The sequence below is a fragment of the Mesoplodon densirostris genome, chromosome 4 (genome assembly GCF_025265405.1).
Source record: "Mesoplodon densirostris isolate mMesDen1 chromosome 4, mMesDen1 primary haplotype, whole genome shotgun sequence".
Classification (NCBI taxonomy): domain Eukaryota; kingdom Metazoa; phylum Chordata; class Mammalia; order Artiodactyla; family Ziphiidae; genus Mesoplodon; species Mesoplodon densirostris.
Genome location: NC_082664.1, coordinates 170,950,477 through 170,975,055, shown reverse-complemented (window position 1 = coordinate 170,975,055; position 24,579 = coordinate 170,950,477). Strand labels below are relative to the sequence as shown.

At 36.8% G+C, this 24,579-nt stretch overlaps 1 protein-coding gene across 11 annotated transcripts in view; it reads right to left on the bottom strand.

Moving 5' to 3' along the window:
• MLLT10 (MLLT10 histone lysine methyltransferase DOT1L cofactor) overlaps positions 1 to 24,579 on the bottom strand; it is a 246,798-nt gene that overhangs the window by 42,710 nt on the left and 179,509 nt on the right. The window lies entirely within an intron of this gene.

Below are 24,579 nucleotides of genomic sequence, written 5' to 3'. Positions count from 1 at the left end.
TCCGCAACGGGGGAGGCCACAGCAGTGAGAGGCCCCACGTACAGCAAAAAACAAAAACAAAAACAAAACACCCAAAGAATTCGTAAAATTTAAAAACACATTCACTAAATAGAAACAATAAATAAATAGAGCTAAAGAAATGGTGAGTGAACAAAAAAGAGTTAACAAAAGTACAGATATAGCACAGAGAGATTAAGAAGTGGAAATTATAAAAGAGAGGGTAAGGGACATGAAAGACAGATGAAAATCTAAAAAAAATTCCTCAAGAATAGAAAGAATAAGAAGAGTAATAATTTAAGATATAAGGCCTACAATTGTGTCCAGAATTGATAACAGACATGAATTCTCTCAATGAGGAAGTACAAGAAGATCTTAAACAAGGGAGTGTGGGGCAAACAGTCTGAGGTTTAGGCACACAAATAGGAATGTGGGATTAAACACAGTTTGGGTTTTTTGGTGTTTTTTTCAAGAGGAAAAGACTAGAGCATGTTTAGATGTAGATGTGGGCAAAGATAAGTGACAGTGAAAGAGACAGTGAGGACAGTAAAATCGCAAGGTCTCTGAGATGGCAAGAAAGGATGGATGAGGTCCAGACCACAAGCAAGGGTTAGCCTTTGACTGTAGGCAGGACTAGAGAGAAGGAAAAGGAGATGGACACAAATCAAGTAGGTTACAGAACTGAGTTCTTAGAAGATCAAGGTTTTTCTGGGAGTAAGAGGCAAAGACATCTAATATACTGGGGATGGGGAAAGGGGAGGAATAGTGAAAAAAAAGAACAATCATGGAAAAAATTAAGAGCTTCCTAGAGATGTGTACTAACATTGCAAAGCAATTTAAATATCACTCAAGGCTAATATGAATCTACAATGGCAGGAATCTGTCAACGGTGTGACTTTGTCTATAGAAACACTTAGCTAAGATGAAGTATAAAAATATAGGTGGGAGGAAGAACCAAGAAGGCAGAGTAGAAGGACATGCTCTCACTCCCTCTTGTGAGAACACCAGAATCACAACTAGCTGCTGGACAATCATTGACAGGAAGACACTGGAACTCACCAAAAAAGATACCCCACATTCAAAGACAAAGGAGAAGACACAATGAGATGGTAGGAGGGGCACAAACACAGTAAAATCAAATCCCGTAACTGGTGGGTGGGTGACTCACAGACTGGCGAACACTTATACCATAGAAGTCAACACAGTGGAGTGAAGGTTCTGAGCCCCACGTCAGGCTTCCGAACCTGGGGATCCAGCAAACGGGAGGAGGAATTCCTAGAGAATCAGATTTTGAGGCCTAGCGGGAACTGAATGCAGGACTTTGGCAGGGCTGGGGTGGGGAGTGCTGTGGCTCACCATGGGGACAGGACACTAGCAGAAGAAGTTCTGGGAACTACTCCTTAGCGTGAGCCCTCCCAGAATCTGTCATTAGCCCCACCAAAGAGCCCAGGTAGGCTCCAGTGTTTGGTTGCCTCAGGCCAAACAACCAACAGGGAGGGAACCCAGCCACACCCATCAACAGTCAAGTGGATTAAAGTTTTACTGAGCTCTGCCCACCAGAGCAACAGTCAGCTCTACCCGCCACCAGTCCCTCACATCAAGCCTCTTAGATAGCCTCATCCACCAAAAGGCAGACAGCAGAAAAAACAACTACAGTTCTGCAGCCTGTGGAACAAAAACCACATTCACAGAAAGATAGACAAGATGAAAAGGCAGAGGGCTATGTACCAGATGAAGGAACAAGATAAAACCCCAGAAAAACAACTAAATGAAGTGGAGATAGGCAACCTTCCAGAAAAAGAATTCAGAATTATGATAGTGAAGATGATCCAGGACCTCGGAAAAAGAATGGAGGCAAAGATCTAGGAGATGCAAGAAATGTTTAACAAAGACCTAGAAGAATTAAAGAACAAACAGAGATGACAATACAATAACTGAAATGAAAACTACACTAGAAGGAATCAATAGCAGAATGACTGAGGCAGAAGAACGGATAAGTGACCTGGAAGACAGAATGGTGGAATTCACTACCGTGGAACAGAATAAAGAAAAAAGAATGAAAAGAAATGAAGACAGCCTAAGAGACCTCTGGGACAACATTAAACGCAACAACATTCGCATTATATGGCTCCCAGAAGAAGAGGGAGAGAAAGGACCAGAGAAAATATTTGAAGAGATTATAGTCGAAAACTTCCCTAAGGTGGGGAAGGAAATAGCCACCCAAGTCCAGGAAGCACAGCGAGTCCCATACAGGATAAACCCAAGGAGAAACACGCCGTGACACATAGTAATCAAATTGTAATCAAAAATTAAAGACAAAGAAATATTATTGAAAGCAGCAAGGGAAAAAAGAAAAATAACATGCAAGGGAAAAATGAAAATAACATACAAGGGAACTCCCATAAGGTTAACAGCTGATTTCTCAGCAGAAACTCTACAAGCCAGAAGGGAATGGCATGATATACTTAAAGTGATGAAAGGGAAGAACCTACAACCAAGATTACTTTACATGTCAAGGATCTCATTCAGATTCGATGTAGAAATCAAAAGCTTTACAGACAAGCAAAAGCTAAGAGAATTCAGCACCACCAAATCAGCTCTACAACAAATGCTAAATGTACTTCTCTAAGTGGGAAACACAAGAGAAGAAAAGGACCTACAAAAACAAACCCAAAACAATTAAGAAAATGGTCACAGGAACATACATATTGATAATTACCTTAAATGTGAATGGATTAAGTGCTCCAACCAAAAGACACAGGCTTGCTGAATGGATACAAAAACAAGACCCATCTATATGCTGTCTACAAGAGACCCACTTCAAATCTAGGGACACATACAGACTGAAAGTGAGGGGATGGAAAAAGATATTCCATGCAAATGGAAATCAAAAGAAAGCTGGAGTAGCAATACTCCTATCAGGTAAAATAGACTTTAAAATAAAGAATGTTACAAGAGACAAGGAAGGACACTACACAATGATCAAGGGATCAATCCAAGAAGAAGATATAACAATATTAAATATATATGCACCCAACACAGGAGCACCTCAATACATAAGGCAACTGCTAACAGCTATAAAAGAGGAAATCGATAGTAACACAATAATAGTGGGGGACTTTAACACCTCACTTACACCAATGGACAGATCATCCAAAATGAAAATAAATAAGGAAACACAAGCTTTAAATGACACAATAGACCAGATAGATTTAATTGATATTTATAGGACATCCCATCCAAAAACAGCAGATGACACTTTCTTCTCAAGTGGGCATGGAACATTCTCCAGGATAGATCACATCTTAGGTCACCAATCAAGCCTCAGTAAATTTAACAAAACTGAAATCATATAAAGCATCTTTTCTGACCACAATGCTATGAGATTAGAAATGAATTAGAGGGAATAAAAAGTAAAAAACACAAACATATGGAGGCTAAACAATACATTACTAAATAACCAAGAGATCACTGAAGAAATCAAAGAGGAAATCAAAAAATACCTAGAGACAAATGACAATGAAAACACGGTGATCCATAACCTATGGGATGCAGCAAAAGCAGTTCTAAGAGGGAAGTTTATAGCTATACAAGCCTACCTCAAGAAACAAGAAAAATCTCAAGTAAACAATCTAACTTTACACCTAAAGGAACTAGAGAAAGAAGAACAAACAAAACCCAAAGTTAGCAGAAGGAAAGAAATCATAAAGACCAGAGCAGAAATAAATGAAATAAAAACAAAAAAAACAATAGCAAAGATCAATAAAACTAACAGCTGGTTCTTTGAGAAGATAAATGAAATTGATAAACCATTAGCCAGACTCATCAAGAAAAAGAGGGAGAGGACTCAAATCAATAAAATTAGAAATGAAAAAGGAAAAGTTACAACAGACACCACAGAAATACAAAGCATCCAAAGAGACTACTACAAGCAACTCTATGCCAATAAACTGGAGAACCTGGAAGAAATGGACAAATTCTTAGAAAGGTATAACCTTCCAAGACTGAACCAGGAAGAAATAGAAAATATGAACAGACCTATCACAAGTAATGAAATTGAAACTGTGATTAAATATATTCCAGCAAACCAAAGTCCAGGACCAGATGGCTTCACAGGTGAATTCTATCAAACATTTAGAGAAGAGCTAACACCCATCCTTCTCAAACTCTTCCAAAAAATGGCAGAGGAAGGAACACTCCCGAACTCATTCTATGAGGCCATCATCACCCTGATACCAAAACCAGACAAATATACTACAAAAAAAGAGAAAATTACAGACCAAAATCACTGATGAATATAGATGCAAAAATCCTCAACAAAATATTAGCAAACAGAATCCAACAACACATTAAAAGGATCATACACCGTGACCAAGTGGCATTTATCCCAGGGATGCAAGGATTCTTCAATATACGCAAATCAATCAATGTGATACACCATAATAACTAACTGAAGGAAAAAACCATATGATCATCTCAATAGATGCAGAAAAAGCTTTTGACAAAATTCAACACCCATTTATGATAAAAATTCTCCAGAAAGTGGGCATAGAGGGAACCTACCTCGACATAAGAAAGGCCATATACGACAAACCCACAGCAAACATCATTCTCAATGGTGAAAAACTGAAAGCATTTGCTCTAAGATCAGGAACGACACAAGGATGTCCACTGTCACCACTATTATTCAACATAGTTTTGGAAGTCCTAGCCACGGCAATCAGAGAAGAAAAAGAAATAAAAGCAATCCAAATTGTAAAAGAAATAAAACTGTCACTGTTTGCAGATGCCATGATAGTATACATAGAGGATACATAGAGGATCCTAAAAATGCCACCAGAAAACTACTAGAGCTAATCAGTGAATTTGGTAAAGTTGCAGGATACAAAATTAATGCACAGAAATCTCTTCCTATATACTAATGATGAAAAATCTGGAAGAGAAATTATGGAAAAACTCCCATTTACCATTGCAACAAAAAGAATAAAATACCTAGGAATAAACCTACCTAGGGAGACAAAAGACCTGTATGCAGAAAACTATAAGACCCTGATGAAAGAAATTAAAAATGATACAAACAGATGGAGAGATATACCATGTTCTTCGATAGGAAGAATCAATATTGTGAAAAGACTATACTACCCAAAGCAATCTACAGATTCAATGCGATCCCTATCAAATTACCAATGGCATTTTTTACGGAACTAGAACAAATCATCTTAAAATTTGTATGGAGACACAAAAGACCCCGAACAGCCAAGGCAGTCTTGAAGGAAAAAAACGGAGCTGGAGGAATCAGGCTCCCTGACTTCAGACTACACTACAGAGCTACAGTAATCAAGACAATATGGTACTGGCACAAAAACAGAAACATAGATCAATGGGAACAAGATAGAAAGCCCAGAGATAAACCCACACACCTATGGTCAACTAATCTATGACAAAGGAGGCAAGGATATACAATGGAGAAAAGACAGTCTCTTCAATAAGTGGTGTGGGAAAACTAGACAGCTACATGTAAAAGAATGAAATTAGAACACTCCCTAACACCATACACAAAAATAAACTCAAAATGGATTCAAGACCTAAATGTAAGACTGGGAACTATAAAAGTCTTAGAGGAAAACATAGGAAGAACACTCTTTGACATAAATCACAGCAAGATATTTTTTGATCCACCTCCTAGAGTAATGGAAATAAAAACAAAAATAAGCAAATGGGACCTAATGAAACTTCAAAGCTTTTGCACAGCAAAGGAAACCACAGACAAAACGAAAAGACAACCCTCAGAATGGGAGAAAATATTTGAAAATGAATCAACAGACAAAGGATTAATCTCCAAAATATATAAACAGCTCATGCAGCTCAATATTAAAGAAACAAACAACCCAATCCAAAAATGGGTAGAAGACCTAAATAGACATTTCTCCAAAGAAGACATACAGATGGCCAAGAAGCACATGAAAAGCGGCTCAACATCACTAATTATTAGAGAAATGCAAATCAAAACTACAATGAGGTATCACCTCACATCACTTAGAATGGGCATCATCAGAAATCCTACAAAGAACAAATGCTGGAGAGGGTGTGGAGAAAAGGGAACCCTCTTGCACAGTTGTTGGGAATGTACATTGATACAGCCACTATGCAGAACAGTATGGAGGTTCCTTAAAAAACTAAAAATAGAATTACCATATGATCCAGCAATCCCACTACTGGGCATATACCCAGAGAAAACCATAATTCAAAGACACATGCACCCCAATGTTCACTGCAGCACTATTTACAATAGCCAGGTCATGGAAGCCACCTAAATGCCCATCAACAGACAAATGGATAAAGAAGTTGTGGTACATATATACAATGGAATATTACTCAGCCATAAAAAGGAACGAAACTGAGTCATTTGTTGAGACGTGGATGGATCTAGAGACTGTCATACAGAGTGAAGTAAGTCAGAAAGAGAAAAACAAATATCGTATATTAACACATGTATGTGGAACCTAGAAAATAGTACAGATGATCCGGTTTGCAGGGCAGAAGTTGAGACACAGATGTAGAGAACAAACGTATGGACACCAAGGGAGGAAAACCACAGTGGGGTGGGGATGGTGGTGTGCTGAATTGGGCAATTGGGATTGACATGTATGCACTGATGTGTATAAAATTGATGACTAATAGGAATCTGCAGTATATAAAAACAAACAGAACAAAACAACTAATACTAAACTTTCTTTCTGGTATTTGTATGGAAATATGTTAATACAAATGTTTCAGATATTACATGAAATTTCTAAAAATCTTATATGTTCTGGTATAATGTTGTAAGTCATAATTCTAGTTATTACTTTAAAATGTGTATCTCAGAAATAAGTAAATTTCCTTGTCAACTGTATTATTATGAACTTTCATCGAATCTTTAACCGTGGTAATTTTTAAGTCTTTTGTCATTTACAGACAGCTCTGGGTGTACTCTGATACTTCTGCAAATGTGTTCCTATAAAAGGGTTTCATCTTCAAGGAATTCATGGAAAAGACTCTGACAAGTACAGGTTTCTGGTAACTGACTATACTGCTGAACTGAATGAATAAGCATTTTCAGAACTGTAATGGAAAACTGATGAATTCATAAAAGTGCTAACAAAAGATCAAGATGAAAAAAAAATTAATTACATGGGACTGAGTGAACTGATGAGGATGATTATAATTTTTGTGACTTTCTGTTTGAATAAAAAAAAAATCCCACAAGGACTCAGAGACAAAAAAATATACAAATCAATTCGCACTGCAAAGTAAAGGAGCTGTTACAGTGGAGGATTACTGGACTGAATGTCAATATTATGACATAGTATGAGTATGTTTCGTGTTTGGTAATTGCAATCATTGTTGCTTTTCTTGTGGTCATCCATTAAAAAAATATATATATATATATAGGTGGTCGGTTTAATGAAGGAGAGTACTTCACTAAGAAGAGATAAGACACACATAAATTAGTATCAATCATAAACCTAGATGAGAAACATGAAGTTCATTACACAGTGATTTTTTTGTTCTGTTTCTTTAGCTTAAGGAAATTAAAAGGAAGGTTTAATAGGAAAAGAAAAATTGCCAATTAAAATGAAAAACATAATCTTATTAGATGTGGCAGCTATTAAAACAATTTGCCATTCTTCATTAAAATTTTTTGTGATTTAATTGAAAACATAAGGACTTCCCTGGTGGTCCAATGGGTAAGACTCTGTGCTCCAAATGCAGGGGGCCCGGATTCGATCCCTGGTCGGGGAACTAGATCCTGCATGCATGCCGCAACTAAAGAGTTTGCATGCTGCAACTAAAGTCCACATGTCACAACTAAGAAGTCCGCATGCTGCAACGAAGACCCCACATGCAGCAACTACGACCCGGCATGGAATGAATGAATGTAATGACCACACTCAATTTTAGAAAATGAAGACAAGGAAAAAACTACTCTCAAATCTATAACATAAATCTTTAACATATCCACTATGATAATTTTGTCTAACATTTTATTCTGTAATTACTCATTTACGTTTCTGACTCTTCCAACTAGAATCTGAGAACCAAGAAAACAAGAGTCATATTATAAGGAATCAACAGTTGTTTACCATAGTTATTATTTATGCATAATAATATACAACTTGTTGTTCTGGGTTTGGTGTCTGGGAAAATATATCCTGGATATATTTTCAAGTTATTTAGGTAAACTTCCTAAATAAAACTTGATAATCAAATCCAGGAGATACTACAAGAAGCACTTCATAATAATAGTCCATGTATTTCTTTGATATGTCTAAATTTCCCAATAATGTGTCCAGATGAAGATTGTCTGTTTGTTTGTTTGTTTGTTTATGGCTGCATTGGGTCTTCATTGCTGTGCACAGGCTTTCTCTAGTTGCGGTGTGCAGACTTCTCATTGAGGTGGCTTCTCTTGTTGCGGAGCACAGGCTCTAGGCGCACAGGCTCAGTAGTTGTGGCACACGGACTCAGTAGTTGTGGCTCACAGGCTCTAGAGCACAGGCTCAGTAGTTGTGGCACACTGGGCTTAGGTGCTCCGTGGCATGTGGGATCTTCCCGGACCAGGGCTCAAACCTTTGTCCCCTGCATTGGCAGGCGGTTTCTTAACCACTGTGCCACCAGGGAAGCCCTCCTTCACTCTTTTCTTTGACACTTCATGAGCTGTTTCAATCTAAGACCTCATTTTTTTTTTTTAAAGGAAGTTTACCTCCATTATTTCTTCAGGTTATTTCCTCTTCTTCATCTTTCTCTCTCCACCTTTCTGGGGCTCCTGTTATCTGGATTCTACTTCTATTCTCCATATGATATTGTTTTATTTTTTATATATAGATTCTCTCTGCCTTTCTAGGGATTTTCTTAATCTGAACTTTCCATTAATTATTTTCTTCCTTGGCTATATTTATCCCATATATTGCATTCTTTACTTCAACCATTAAAATAGCCTTCCATACCTAAAATTTCTACTTCTTTCTTATAATATTTTCTTTGTTTCAAATTATTTTCCCTTATGCCTTTATACGTTTATTACACTGATTTGTTTCCTCTCCAAAGTTGCTTTAAGGACTGATCTGGGTAGAAGATCAGATTTTTAGTCTCCTAAATCTTGACACACCCAGGAACAACTTTCAATATAAGTTTCCTAATGCATGCACTTTTGAATAAAAATATTAGTTGCTCCTAATATTACAAGCATCCTGGAGAAAAATCTGAGAAACACAATTCCAAATACTGAGTTGTTATTATATAAATATACTATTGTCAGAAATAGGTACATATATAAATCCAGATATCCTGAAATAAAATGACCCTATGAATGTGAAACAAGTGATATCAGCCATCTATAGAAACAGCTCACCACAAGACATGGTCTATAACTCCAGGTTTAATCAAGGTGATTGGGACAGATTTTCAGAAAACACATGACCTGACATTAATGTAAAAGGAAGCTGCAAAGCAATGAACTGCATTATAAAGAGAGAAAAAAAGAATGTTACCAAGATGGTGACAGTCTTTAAACATAATCTAACTCCTTATTCTGGTAGCAGATTCACTAAGCAAGTAACTTCCCAATTATGATGTGTTTCCCAAGATTATTTTAAGGAAGAATAAGATAAGCAAATCTGGCATTCTTGACAGTTTATGTTTTTATCATTAATGATTAAATGACATTCTTTCCTACCTTCATTTCTGAGATTCTGTCTTGGGTCAGCCCACCTGACCAACTCTAGGTATACTGACAAAACCAAAAGGAGTCTAGTATATTACAATAATCTGTGAAAGAGGTTAAGTAAGGATCTGAACCAACCCATAGCCATGAAGAAGATGGAGTCTGAAAATAATAAAGAAATCAGATATAAAAGTCATATCTAGGAAGCTTCAAATTAATTAATTAGAAAAAAATATTTAGAAGGGTACCACTTGGTGACTGATTCAGTTAGGCGAAGGCAGAGAATACAATGAGAGACAGACAGACACATTTTTCACAAAAGGAGAGGAGGTAACTTCTCAGGAGACACTGAGTATTACGAAAGAAAATACTGTAGCTCAGAACCATAATCTTTACATATATAGGTATCATTATTTGTTACTCATATAATCATTAAAACATTATTCTGAAATACACTAAAAGGATACCACTTTTGTAGTAAACACATTAAAGTTACTATACATACCTGAAAGTAACAATCATTTCTTTTGGAGGGAAAAGGCTACTTTTAAAATTTCTACTAATTTAAACATGCATTAATCCAAAATTATGAATACTGTGGGGTTTTTTACATTGAATGTTTCTACTTGTTTTCTGCTTGTTCACTTGATCTCTTCCCATCTGTCCACATTGTTTGGTCCATCAAATATTCTTCTCTTATGTCTTGATCCTTGATCTTTCTAGAGTCTTCCTTTCCACCCTGACTTTCCTATCTTAAAATAAACCTGATCCAACCTTTCTTCTTCTTCTCTATCAATATTTCTCAGCTTTGACCAATCCTGGAGTTGTAGTTATCTACCCCTATGTGGAGGACTACTATCAATACTCCTTCATGCCCAAACTCTAATCTCATCAATCCATTTGCATGCTAAACGTCTCTACCTAAATACCTTGTTAGTAAATGAATACCCATCCTTCCCAAGCTCCAGCCATTCAGTTCACTGACAATTACTACCAGTTCCTTCCTGGGTAATATATGTCCCATTAGTCTGACTTCATTATTCTCATTCAGGCACTCAATACATTTGGCTACGTTATATTAAAAATCTAATTGGTTTCTCTGTTCCAGCATTAGCTCCTTTTAATCTTCTTATATGCTACAGCCAGATGAACCTTCCTAAACAACAGGTTTTATCTTTTTTTCCCAGCTCAAACACTAACACTCTCAACCCTTTGGCCTAGTATCTAAGGGTGCTATTTTTCTTAATTCACATCAAATAACAGTATCACCATCACTTTACACAGCCTGTGTATTCTTTTTTTTTTGCGGTACGCGGGCCTCTCAGTGTTGTGGCCTCTCCCGTTGCGGAGCACAGGCTCCGGACGTGCAGGCTCAGCGGCCATGGCTCACGGGCCCAGCCACTCCGTGGCATGTGGGATCTTCCTGGACCGGGCCACAAACCCGTGTCCCCTGCATCAGCAGGCGGACTCTCAACCACTGCGCCACCAGGGAAGCCCCTGTGTATTCTCATTTATGTGCCACTGCTTGTGCTGTTTTGTATTTCTGGGATTAGAAGTCTAGCCCCGATCCCGATCCCTATTCTCCATATGGCTAAATTCTACATGCTCTTTAAGCATCAGGTAAAATGTTACATTCTCTGGACATCTCCTTCCCTCAGTTGAAAGTAATTTCCTCTGACCCTGAACTCTTATTATAATGTAGATCATTAAAGAAGTTAAAACTACATATCTTGAAATTATTTATATACACATTTCTTTTCCTTTTAGATTTTATCTTTCCTAAAGGGAGGATCCATTTACAGTATATACTTATTTCTGCCAAAGCAACTAACCAGGATCTTAGATTTAGAAAGAACTTAATATATATTTGTCAAATGAAAAACAGTTTCGACACTCTTGAGAAGGAATGTTTCATATTGCAGATACTCACAACCTGCAAGATTCCTTTTATTAATATGCGAAACTAAGGGTTTAAGGAGAGAGAAAGGGGTGGAGTACATGCATACATTAATTGGTTAAGAGTAGTGGATTCAGAATACACATGCTCACTCTCAAACTATTCCAGAAGTATTAGAGACACATTACAGAATTAGAGAATTATTATAAACCATAGAATATGGTTCAGATTCTTCTTTCTCTCAGTGAGAGAGAAGGGTCACAGATGTAGAAAGTGTTCTTAAAAAATCAGACTTAAATGGGCTTCCCTGGTGGCGCAGTGGTTGAGAGTCCGCCTGCCGATGCAGGGGACACGGGTTCGTGCCCCGGTCTGGGAGGATCCCACATGCCGCGGAGCGGCTGGGCCCGTGAGCCATGGCCGCTGAGCCTGCGCGTCCGGAGCCTGTGCTCCGCAACAAGAGAGGCCACAACAGTGAGAAGCCCGCGTACCGCCAAAAAAAAAAAAAAAAAATCAGACTTAAGGCGTCTAGACCTTGACAGGTAAATAGTTTAAGGAATCCTAAAACCCACCGTACCATGTCTTAATATAAAAAATCCAAACAAGTACAACAATAAGAACATGATAAAATTCTTCATCCCACCAACCATCCAAAATTATGGAGGATTCCTTTCAGCTATCATTTCTGTGACTACAGATCTCTAATACTGCTTTATATGTGAAGGCTTCCAAGGTACATTAGGATTAATTTAACACTATTACCTTTAGAACCATGCTTGAGTTTGCTACATACCTATGAATTTAAGTTCCTGCTTTGTTAGTGTAGAATTGTCATCTCTGTCTAAAGAAAGGACACACTTTAATTTTGAATTTTTAATAACCAGTTCCTAAAACCTACCATGATAGACAAGTTGAGAAACTTAAGACATTATGAGGAGGAAAAATCAGTAGGGTTAAAGTCAAAAAGGGGGGAAGGGGAATTTTCAATCATTATAAATTTATTCTTCACTAAAATAAAAAGGTAGCACCCTAAATAAAGATATTATCAATGGCAGTACCATTTAATTAATTTAAAGCTCAGTGCTGGGCTTCCCTGGTGGCGCAGTGGTTGAGAGTCTGCCTGCCGATGCAGGGGACACGGGTTCGTGCCCCGATCCCGGAAGATCCCACATGCCGCGGAGTGGCTGGGCCCGCGAGCCATGGCCGCGGAGCCTGTGTGTCCGGAGCCTGTGCTCCGCAACGGGAGAGGCCACAGCAGTGAGAGGCCCGCGTACAGCAAAAAAATAAAAAAATAAAAATAAAAAAAAATTAAAAAAGCTCAGTGCTTTGTGACCACCTAGAGGGGTGGGATAGGGAGGGTGGGAGGGAGGGAGACGCAAGAGGGAAGAGATATGGGAACATATGTATATGTATAACTGATTCACTTTGTTATAAAGCAGAAACTAACACACCATTGTAAAGCAATTATACTCCATTAAAGATGTTAAAAAAAAAAAAAAAAAGACCAACTTATTACCATTTCCAGCAGGGTAGAAGAAGGGTTGGGGATGTCTGCTGCATGTATGGAGAGGGATTTGGCCTGCTGAGATTTTATTTGGGTTTGTTTCGGATGAGAGGATAAATGGACAGACACAATCAGAAACGAGTTTAAGGGGAGCTGCCGGAGTACTGAGGAGATATAAATGATCAAGGACACACCTATAATATACTAAACACAAATAATATGTGCTAATAGCTTTTCATTTTAACAGCCAAGGAATCTAAATACCTTGAAAAAAAGTATTTGACTAGACATTTTTGACATTTGAAAGGTGATTTTTTCAAACAAAGTTATATATCTTAGTGGAGATGTAATAGCCATGGCATTTAGAAATGGACAGTGAGTATTTGGGTCGACTTTTCAAATTAATAAATGCAATGTTCTTTAAAAAATAATAATAATAATTCTTATAAATTCATTTCCACTTACACTAATTCCTTCACTCAATAAGAACTTTTCAGGTTCTTCTTCTCTTGCAGTTTCAATGAGATGCTTATAAATTCATTTCACTTTATAAGTAGTTAACATGCATACTGAAAATGACTTTATCTCCCCAGTGGCTGATTCACCATCCAAATGTTAATATCCTTCTCTGTTTATCACTTAAAAGTCTCTGAAGGCTACCTTTCAGGAACTTAAAGAGATCCAAGAGACAAAGTAGCTTGCATGCTTTGAAATGGAAAAAGTCTTACTGTCTTATCTATAGTATATGTCTTATACTACTTAGCAAGGCTATATAGTACTCAGTCAAATTCCTTCCTACACAGGAACAAACATTGAAACAAACAGCAGCATTTGCTGTATCCTGGGATGTTAACAATTTATTGTATAAAAATAACACACCAACTAATTGGGTAAGAAGGAAAAACAAGTCTATTGTGATTAAAAAGAAATTAGATCTAGAATAATCTAGATCCACTGTTCTCAATCTCCACACTGTTCACAGAGACAGCTTCTCCCATCAGTAATGCCTCATTACACACAGTGAATCTTTTTTCTTTTTTGGCAGCGCCGTGCGGCAGGTGAGATCTTAGTTCCCTAACCAGGGATGGAACCCGCGTCCCCAGCACTGGAAGCTTGGAGTCCTAACCACTGGCCCGCCGGGGAAGCCCCCACACAGTGACTCTCAAATGATTCACAGATGTACTATGGAACTGTTCTGAGAACTACTCATCTTTGTTCTTACATCCCTACACCTCAATGCTTCCCTGAAATGAAAAGGGGACACATATGAAGAATAAAAATCTAGTTTCCTACAAACTATTCTGAAAAAACCTGGATAGGATCCCATATTTGAGGGAGAATGTTCACCCCCAAAATCAATTAGCATCCCTATTACTCTCAATCCTATAGGAGATATCTATGAATAACTGGTTGGCATTGCTTTGCCGCCTCCATCAAGTGAGATGTGTTTGATGAGCATGGCTGTGACAAATTCTGGGCGCCATAATTAAAGGGGATTCAACAGCGTAGGAAACGGGCACAGAAATCAATTAGCAATGTTACTGTGGTGAAAACAGATCCAAGCTCTCTAGCTACTTTTATCTTCTATTTCAAAGTTATTTTAAAAGTGAGAACTGCCAAGACAAACAAATGAAGCAACTACATTACTGCAGCAAAGAACCAAGTTCCTACTCTGACAGAAACAAGACTGCCTAATGCAAAGTTTAATTCCTGAAGAAAATGAACACATTACAAAGAATATATAGAACCTATTCAAGGGCTGTGTAGTAACTGATGACAATTTATTCATTTAACATTAATGGAGAGTCTATTAGATGATGAACTAAATACCAATGAAATAAAGAAAAAACTCAATTCCTATGCTAAACAGCTTTATACTCTAGTGAGGAAGAAAAACTATGAACAAATAAATAAATTATTAAACCACCTAGAAAGCACTAGAGCAAAATCATACCTGAAATAGGATGATGAAAACCAGGCTGATGATGTGGCTAGTTTTTAACTGGACTATGAAACTAAACTGTAATCCCTATATACATAGTACTTGTTTCATCATTATTATAAGCATTTTAAATACACCTACCAAATGAAACAGAAGTTAAACTTAGAGTTTAGTAATATTGTGAAATCTAAATTCTCTTACTCAAGCTGGCTAGTTCCAAGGTACCACCATAAAACAAAATGTTATTAATACAAGGCACTTCACTTCATGGACATCTATTCAAAGTTTACCATCCCCATACATTGTTTTCTAAAATAGTCAAATGACTATTTTGCCTTTCCAAATTGCCTTAAAAGTTTCAAAAATTTACTAAAAGATTTTTACATTATATCTTTCTCCTATCTGTTCAGTTTTCTTTTTCCTCTGTTAGTACAATAATTTTATTTCTTCAACTCTTAAGTTTCCTAAATTTCTCTGATCACATAAAATTCATCCCACTGGGCTTATTTTTTACAAACATATTGGTGAAGTGTTTTCCTGAAAGTATTTTTCTTTGTATTGATTATATTCTTATCTCCTTATTGAGAAACACCAATTTCAACGTACACCTGATTCATGTTGCTATACAACTAACACAACATTGTAAAGCAACTATACTCCAATAAAAAAAATTAAAATACACACAATAAAGGGAAAAATTTATATGCATAAAAAAGTTTATGGAATATTTTACACATATTCAAAAAAACCACCACCATTAAGCCCTAAGATCCTCTATGAGAAAAACCAAGTCAAGATATATGCTTAAAATTCAACATCTATGACTATTAAACATACACTATTTCCTTGGTTCTTATAGTTTTCAAAACAAGTCTCAGTGAAATAGTAAATTTTAATTTTATAAAGTTCTATATAATAAAACATTTTGAGATGTATAAGATACTAGAGAGTAAATAATGAAAGTAATCCAGTCTTCAACTTTTCAGAATTTCCACTTTCTAACAGAAGAGTTTATGGGTTTGTCTTTTTTTTTTTAAGTTTCACAAATGTGAGACAAGTATGACTAAGATATAGATCACAGAAACAAAAACAACTGTCTGGAGGAGCAGCAGAAATAGAATGAAGAAAATATTAGATCATTATGTACAAGAACCCAGAAGTGGTTTTTTTGTTTTTGTTTCTATCAAAAGACTTTGGAAAAAACTCTGTAGGAGATAAATCTGTGCTTAGTTTTAAATTCTACTTTCATTAGTAAGGAAAGGAGGAAGGCCATACCAGCAGCAGACACAACCAAAGTCTATATCATAGATTTTACAGACAACAGTCTATCAGGAAACTATGAGTAGATTATACTGATGCAGCAAGAAGTGGGAGAGAAGAAATGAGACTGGAACGGCAGGTCAGTGCCAGAAAAACTCCTTATGCCTTGCTAAACAATATGAATGTATCCCATTAATACCAGAAAATCCTTAAAGGATTTAAGTAAGACAGTGACATGGTCTGACCTGCATCTTTATTTATTAAAAAAAAATTTTAATATTTATTTATTCATTCATTTATTTTGGCTGCACCAGGTCTTAGTTGCGGCATGTGGGATCTTTAGTTGTGGCATGCGGACCTCTTAGTTGCGGCATGAATGTGGGATCTAGTTCCCTGACCAGGGATGGAACCTGGGCCCCATGCATTGGGAGCCTGGAGTCTTACCCACTGGACCACCAGGGAAGTCCCTGATCTGCATCTTTACATAGACCCTAATAGATTGCGGTAACACCTAGAGAATGAGCTGGATAACAGAATGAAGGTTAAGAGGTTGCTGAAAGAGTTCATATGACAAATTACGTAGAACTGCCAAAGCAGGAGCAGTGGAAACATAAAGGAAAAGGCAAGTTAAAGTGATGAATAACAGGAAAAACCTTTAAAAAAACAAATGGTGACAAACTAAACTCTTCCCTCTCATTTCTTTAAGTCCCTAGCATAACTCTGGTTTAGAACTTTTAATTCTTTTAATCTATCATATAGAGACAAGGAACACCAAAGAAGAAGCAGGCTTAGAGTGGGAATGTAAGAAGAACTGAGGTTTATTACGTTGTTGGGAATGAGTCTGAAAATCAAGATAAAATTCTACACTAGAGGCAGAGATTTGGCAATCTAACGAATATAGATGACTGCTCCATCTGTAGGTATGAATAAGATATCTTCCAACAGAATAGGCATAGAATGAGAAGTGAATAAGTAGAGGAGAGGATCCTGGGAATAAAACAAGAGGTATACAAAGAAATCGTAAAAGATACTGTCAATACTCTCAGGAAGACATTGCTGTAAAGACCTACTTTCAAAAAAAAAGATCTGAAATAAATAATCTAACCTCCTATCTTAAGGAATCAGAAAAAGAAGAGCAAATGAAACTCAAAGCAAGCAGAAGGAAGAAAAAAAATAAATAGCAGAAATACAATAAAGAAAAGGAAAACTATTTTTAAAAAAAGAATGAAATCACAAGTTGGTTTAAAAGAACAAAATGGCATATAAAGCAAGTATACTCCAATTAAAAGAAAAGAACAAAATTGCTAAACTTCAGCTAAACTGACAAAGGAAAAAGGACTCAAATATACTATAATCAGGAATAAAAGGGGATATTACTACCCCCATTACCAAAAAAAGTTTTAAAGGATTATGAAGAGAATAATATGAATAACTGTATGCCAACAAATTTTAAAATTCTAGATGAAATGGGCAAATTCTTAGAAACATCCAAACTACAAAAATTGATACAAGATATAAATAGATTTTTCTCAAAAGAAAATATACAAATGGCCAAAAAGAACATGAAAAGATGCTAATTCATTAGTCATAAGGTAAATGCAAATTGAAACCACAATGAGATACCATTTCACACTACTTGGATGGCTAGGGAAAAAAAAGAAAAAGAAAATAACAAGTCTTGGTGAGGATGTGCTGAAGTTAGAACCCCCATATACTACTAATGGAAATGTAAAGTAGTACAGCTGCTGTGGGAAACAGTTTGGCAGTTCCTCAAAAAGTTAAACAGGAGTTACCATAATGACCCAGCAATTCTAACCTAAGTATATACACAAGACAAATAAAAAAAATATGTTCACACAAAAACTTGTGTGAAAGTTCACAGTAGTTTCATACCAGTCAAGAAGTGGAAACAACCCAAATGTCCATCAACTGATGACTGGATAAACCAAATGTGGTGTATATCCATATAATGTGTATCATCAAGCCATAGAAAAAAGTATGAAGTGCTGATATGTGCTACAACATAGACAAAACTTATGCTTAAATATGGAAAACATTATGCCAAGTAAAAGGAACCAGATACGAACTCCCTCTACATGTAGTGTCAACAAAAGGCAAATCCATAGAGACAGAAAGTATATTACTGATTGCCAGGGTATGGGGGGGGGAATATATTGGGATGTATGTGATTTATTTCCAGATTGATAAAAATGTTCTGGCATTAGGCTTCCCTGGTGGTGCAGTGGTAAAGAATCCGCCTGCCAATGCAGGGGACACGGGTTCGAGCCCTGGTCTGGGAAGATCCCACATGCCGCGGAGCAACTAAGCCTGTGTGCCACAACTACTGAGCCTGCGCTCTAGAGCCCGTGAGCCACAACTACTGAAGCCCATGTTCCACAACTACTGAAGCCTGTGCGCCTAGAGCCCGTGTTCCACAACAAGAGAAGCCACAGCAACGAGAAGCCCACACACTGCAACAAAGAGTAGCTCCGCTCTCAGCAACTAGAGAAAACCCCCGTGCAGCAGCGATGACCCAATGCGGCCAAAAATTAAATAAATGAATAAAATAAAATAAAATAAAAATGTTCTGGCATTAGACAGTGGTTACAGCTGCACCACATTATGAATACAGTTGACCCTTTACCAATATGGATTTGAACTGCATGGGTCCACTTACATGTGAATTTTTTTCAACAGTAAGTACTGCATTACTACATGATCCTCGGTTGGTTGAATCCATGGATGCGAAACTGACAATAGGGATGAAAGCTGTATACAAAGGGCCAACTATAAATTTTATGCAATTTTTTTTACATGTGAGGAGCGTCAGGGCCCCTAACCCCTGAGTTATTCAAGGGCCAACTGTATACCAAAAACCTTTGAATTATATACTTTTAAATGGTTAAAATTGTAACTTTTATATTACATAAATTTTACTTCATTAAAAACTTTGGGGGGAAAAGATAAGATACTGGAGAAGTAGAACAAGAACCATTTACTCTGAAAAAGGATGAGAGAAGTATGAAAAAGAAATAAGGGGTGTAATTTTATACGTACATGCAAAACAATTAATTAAAGCAAAGGAATGATAAACAAAATTCAGGATAGTCATTAACCTTGGGGAACGCAATGGTGAAAAGCATGCACTATATTCAACAGTGCTGGTAACATTCTATTTCTTAAATTGGTGGTAGATTCCTGAGTGCTCATTTTATTAGTGTGGCCACATAACTTATACATATTGCTTTCAATGTATCAAATGTTTCAGAATAAAAGCTGAAAAAGGATGTATGAAAATATGGCAAAATATTAACAGGTGTTATATCTGTAATAAATTCATAATCTCTGTACTTTTCTATAAATTTGAAGTATTTTATAATTTATAAAAAAGAGGAGAATGCTATAATGGAATACAGAAAGCTTCAAAAGAGAATGGCCAATTTCTCTGAAATGAAATCAAGTAAGATAAAAACCTGTCTCCTGAAATTGGCAACCAGAACTGGTCACTAGTAATTTATGGGAAAAAAGCTAACAAAAAAGGTGCTAAAACCAAAACTATTCAATAAATACATGTACCAATAAACCCTAACCCTGGAAATTATTTTAGTAACATCTTCTTAAAGTATGGCAGTTAGAATAATTGTGAGCAGACATGGTATGCAAAATAATGCCCCCCCAACCTGTCCCCAAGGTGTCCATGCCTTAATGTCCAGAACCCGTGAATACGTTACCTTAAACAGCAAAAGGGACTACACAAATTTATCTAAGTTAAGGACCCAGAGATGCAGAGCTTATCCTGAATTGTCTGGGTGGGCCCAATCTAATCTTAAGAGTTCTCATAAAGTGTATCTGAGAACCAGACAGACTGAAGCATTAGAGGGACTTCCCCATAACTGATGGCTCTGAAGATGGAGGATGGGGGGCCACAAGGCAAGGAGAGCAGGCAGCCTCCCAAAGCTGGAAAATATAAGGAAAGAGATCTTCCTCTAGAGATTTTGAAAAGGTTCAAAGCCTGCCAACACCTTAATTTTAACCCAGTGAGGTCCATGTCAGACTTCTACAGAACTGTAATAAATTTGTATTGCTTTAAGTTTGTGATAATTTGTTTAAGCAACCATAAAAACCAAATACAGAAGAATAAAATGGAATGTAAATTCTTCTTTTTCTTTCCTCCCCCAGAGACAAGTCTCAAGGTTTTTATTGCTTGATGCTCAATATAATGAAGAAGAAAAAAAATTTTAAGCTAACATTTGACACCTCACACCCATTAGGATGGTTACTATCATAAAAAAAAAAAAAAAGCAAAAAAACATTAAGTGTTGGCAAGGATATTGAAAAATTGAAATCCTTGTACACTGTTGGTGGGAATATAAAATGGTGCAGTCACCATGGAAACAGATTTTGAAAATTAAAAATATAACTGTATAAAATAAATAAGCTACAAAGATCTACTGTACAGCACAGGGATGTATAATAGCCAATAATGTATAATCACTTTAAATGGAGTATAATCTATAAAGATTTTGAATCACTATGTTGTACACCTGAAACTAATATAATATTGTAAATCAACTATACCTCAATTTAAAAAATTTTTAAACATAACTACTATATGATCCAGCAATTGCACTTCTGGGTAAAATGGAGATTCGAAAAGATATCTGAACATCCATGTTCAAAGCAGCTTATTTACAATAGCCAAAAGGTGAATGCAACCCAAGTGTCCCTTAACAGGTAAATGCTAAGATGTGGTATATGATACAATGCAGTATTAATATTATTCAGCCTTAAAAAGGAAGGAAATTCTGACACATGCTGTAACATGGATGCACCTTGAGGACATTATGCTAAGTGAAGTAAGTCAGTCACAAAAAGACAAATACTACATGATTCCAACTCACATGAGGTATCTAGAGTAGTCGAATTCATATAAACAAAGTAAAACACTGGTTGTCAGAGGCTGGGGGGAGGGGGAAATGGGGAGCTGTTGTTTAATGACTATAGTTTCAGTTTTTGTAAGATTAAAAAATTCTGGAGATTGGGTGTACAACAATGTGAATATATTTAACACTACTTAACTGTACACTTAAAAATGGTTAAAATGGCAAATTTATATTATGTGTATTTTACCACAATTAAAACAAAAAAAATGGAAGATATTTGAAAAAAGAGAAAACACAAACATATGGATTTTTCCAACTAAGTCCAAGCAACTCTCCTTCAATCCTCCACAGGCTAAATATTACTTCACCAGGTGCCAATTCTACACTTGTCTTCGTAATTGAAAATATAAGTCCAGAGCAATTAGGCGAGAAAACAAAATAAAAGACATCGAATTGGAAGGGAAGAAGTAAAACCATCACTATTTGCAGATGACTTAATACTATATATAGAAAACCCTACAGACTCCACAAAAGAAAATGTTAAACAAATAAACAAATTCAGTAAAGTGGCAGAATATAAAATCAATATACAAAATCAGTTGCATTTCTATACACTAATAACAAACTATCAGAAAGAGAAATTAATAAAACAATCCCACTAACAACTGCATCATAAAGAATAATACATAGGAATTAATTTAACCAAGGAGGTGAAAGATCTCTACTAAATGTCATCTCTCTAAATGACATTAATGAAAGAAATTGAAGGCACAAACAATGGAAAGATATTCCATAGTCACGGGTTGGAAGAATTGATATTGTTAAAAGGTCCACACTACCCAAAGGAAGCCAGAGATTCAGTGTAAACCATATGAAGATTCCAACGGCACTTTTCCGAGAAATAGAGAAAACAATCCTAAAATTTGTATGGAACCACAAAAGGCCCCAAATAGACAAAGCAATCGTGAGAAAGAACAACAAACCTGGAGGCATCATGCTCCCTGACCTCAACTATATTACAAAGCTACAGTAGTCAAAACAGTATGGTATTGGCATAAAAGCAGACACACAGATCAGTGGAACAGAACAGGGAGCCCAGAAATACATCCAAGCATATACGGTCAATTTGTGGCAAAAGAGACAAGACTATACAATGGGGACAGGACAGCTGCTGCAATAAATTGTGCTGGGAAAGCTGGACAGCCACATGCAAAAGGATGACACTGGACCACTGACTTATACTATACACAAAGATCAACTCAAAATGGATTAAAGACTTGAATGTAAGACCTGAAACCATAAAACTCCTATAAGAAAACATAGGCAGTAAGCTCCTTGACATTGCTCTTGGTGATGATTTTTTGGACTTGATACCAAAAACAAAAATAAACAAGTGGTAATACATCAAAAATAAACAAGTGGTAAAAAGCTACCACAAAGCCAAGGAAACCATCAACAAAATGAAAAGGTAACCTACCAAAAGAGAGAAAATATCTGCAAATCATACACAGCTGACCCTTGAATATGGGTTTGAACTGCGCAAGTACACTTAATGTTTTTTTTTTTCAATAAACATAGTACCTGTATTTTCATTTTACAAATCTTTAAGTGTGGGAGAAAGTTTGTGTTTGCTTCGAAATCATCATATGTGGAATCAAATGAACCAGGGCTTAAGTTTTGATTCTATCTAAACTGTTTCTGCTTCCTGCTTTGGGTGAGTCATTTGTCATTTCCTTTGTTTCTAAGGCAGAGATAGCAGTACTTGATTTTCAACTGCTCAGGGCTCAGCACACCCCAACCCCTAGTTGTTTCAACTGTTGAAGGGTCAATTGTATCTGATAAGGGGTTGATATCCAAAATATATAAAGAACTCCTATAATTCAAGAGGGAAAAAAATCCGATTAAAAACTGAGCAGAGGATCTGAAGAGACATTTTTTCAAAGAAGACACACAGATGGCCAACAGACATATGAAAAGATGCTTAACATCGCTAATCATCAGGGAAATGCAAATCAGAGTCACAAGATATCACCTCACATCTGTTAGAATGGCTATTATCAAAAATACAAGCAATAAATATCGGTGAGAATGTGGAAAAAAGGGAACCCTTGTTGGTGAGACTGTAAATTGGTGCAGCCACTATTGGGAAACTGTTTGGAGGTTCCTTTAAAAAACAAAAAAGTCCTACCACATGGATCCACTTCTGGGTATTTATTTGAAGAAGACAAAAGCACTAATTCAAAAAGATATATGCACCCCCATGTTCGCTACAGCACTATTTACAATAGCCAAGACACAGAAACAACCTAAATGTCCATCAATGGATGGGATGGAATGGGTGATGGGGGTCAAATTTCCAGTTACAAAATAACCCAAGATTTTAAAGAAAACCTGTGTTCATTATATTAATCCCATGACATTAACTTCATTCACCCATGCAAAGAAACATGACACTTGGCCTGTTAAATTAATACAACCCAGTACTATGTCAGTTAATAATGACAAAGGATTTAGGTGGCTCCCAACAGTATCTACTTCCTTTTTACCCCAAATATACTCTTTTCAAACTTTCAGCATGCCTCTAAATTCTAATATTCCAAAATTAAAGAGCAAGTCTAAATTTACCTGTGCAAACTGAAGATGACGTTTTATACTTTCCTATCAAAGAATGGTAACATATTTGGTTTATTCTTAAGAATGCTTCTAATCCCTTTTCCTCTAGATACCTAATATTCAAGAGTTCCTTTTTATCTGGAGTATTTATTCTAAGAGTCTGCAGTTCCAGGTTACACAGGGAAGCAAGAGTTATTTTAAAAATGTACCCAGGGCCTCCCTGGTGGCGCAAGTGGTTGAGAGTCCGCCTGCCGATGCAGGGGACACGGGTTCGTGCCCCGGTCCGGGAAGATCCCACATGCCGCGGAGCGGCTGGGCCCGTGAGCCATGACCGCTGAGCCTGCGCGTCCGGAGCCTGCGCGTCCGGAGCCTGTGCTCCGCAACGGGGGAGGCCACAACAGTGAGAGGCCCGCATACCGCAAAAAAAAAAAAAAAAAAATGTACCCATTAATAAAATGCTCATTATGGGTTTCCCATCCCAACCACACTAGCCCTCAAATCAACACAGTGCCTATGCCTGTTCATCATGCCATTAGTCTCTTGCTGGCTACAGATTTGCAAACACCTGACAATTTAATCCAAATGCAATGCAAAACGACTGCAAATTAAACTACATTAGCAAAATACGCAAGATTTCAGAAATTTAATGAAAATGTGTTGGGACAACTGCTTGGAATCATTTAAACAGTCTTGAACAAATAAGAGGTATGTCAGCTAATGACTAAAAAAGATAATCAACAAAGATGATACTATATTCAAGAATTTTCTTTGAACAGCAAAGAA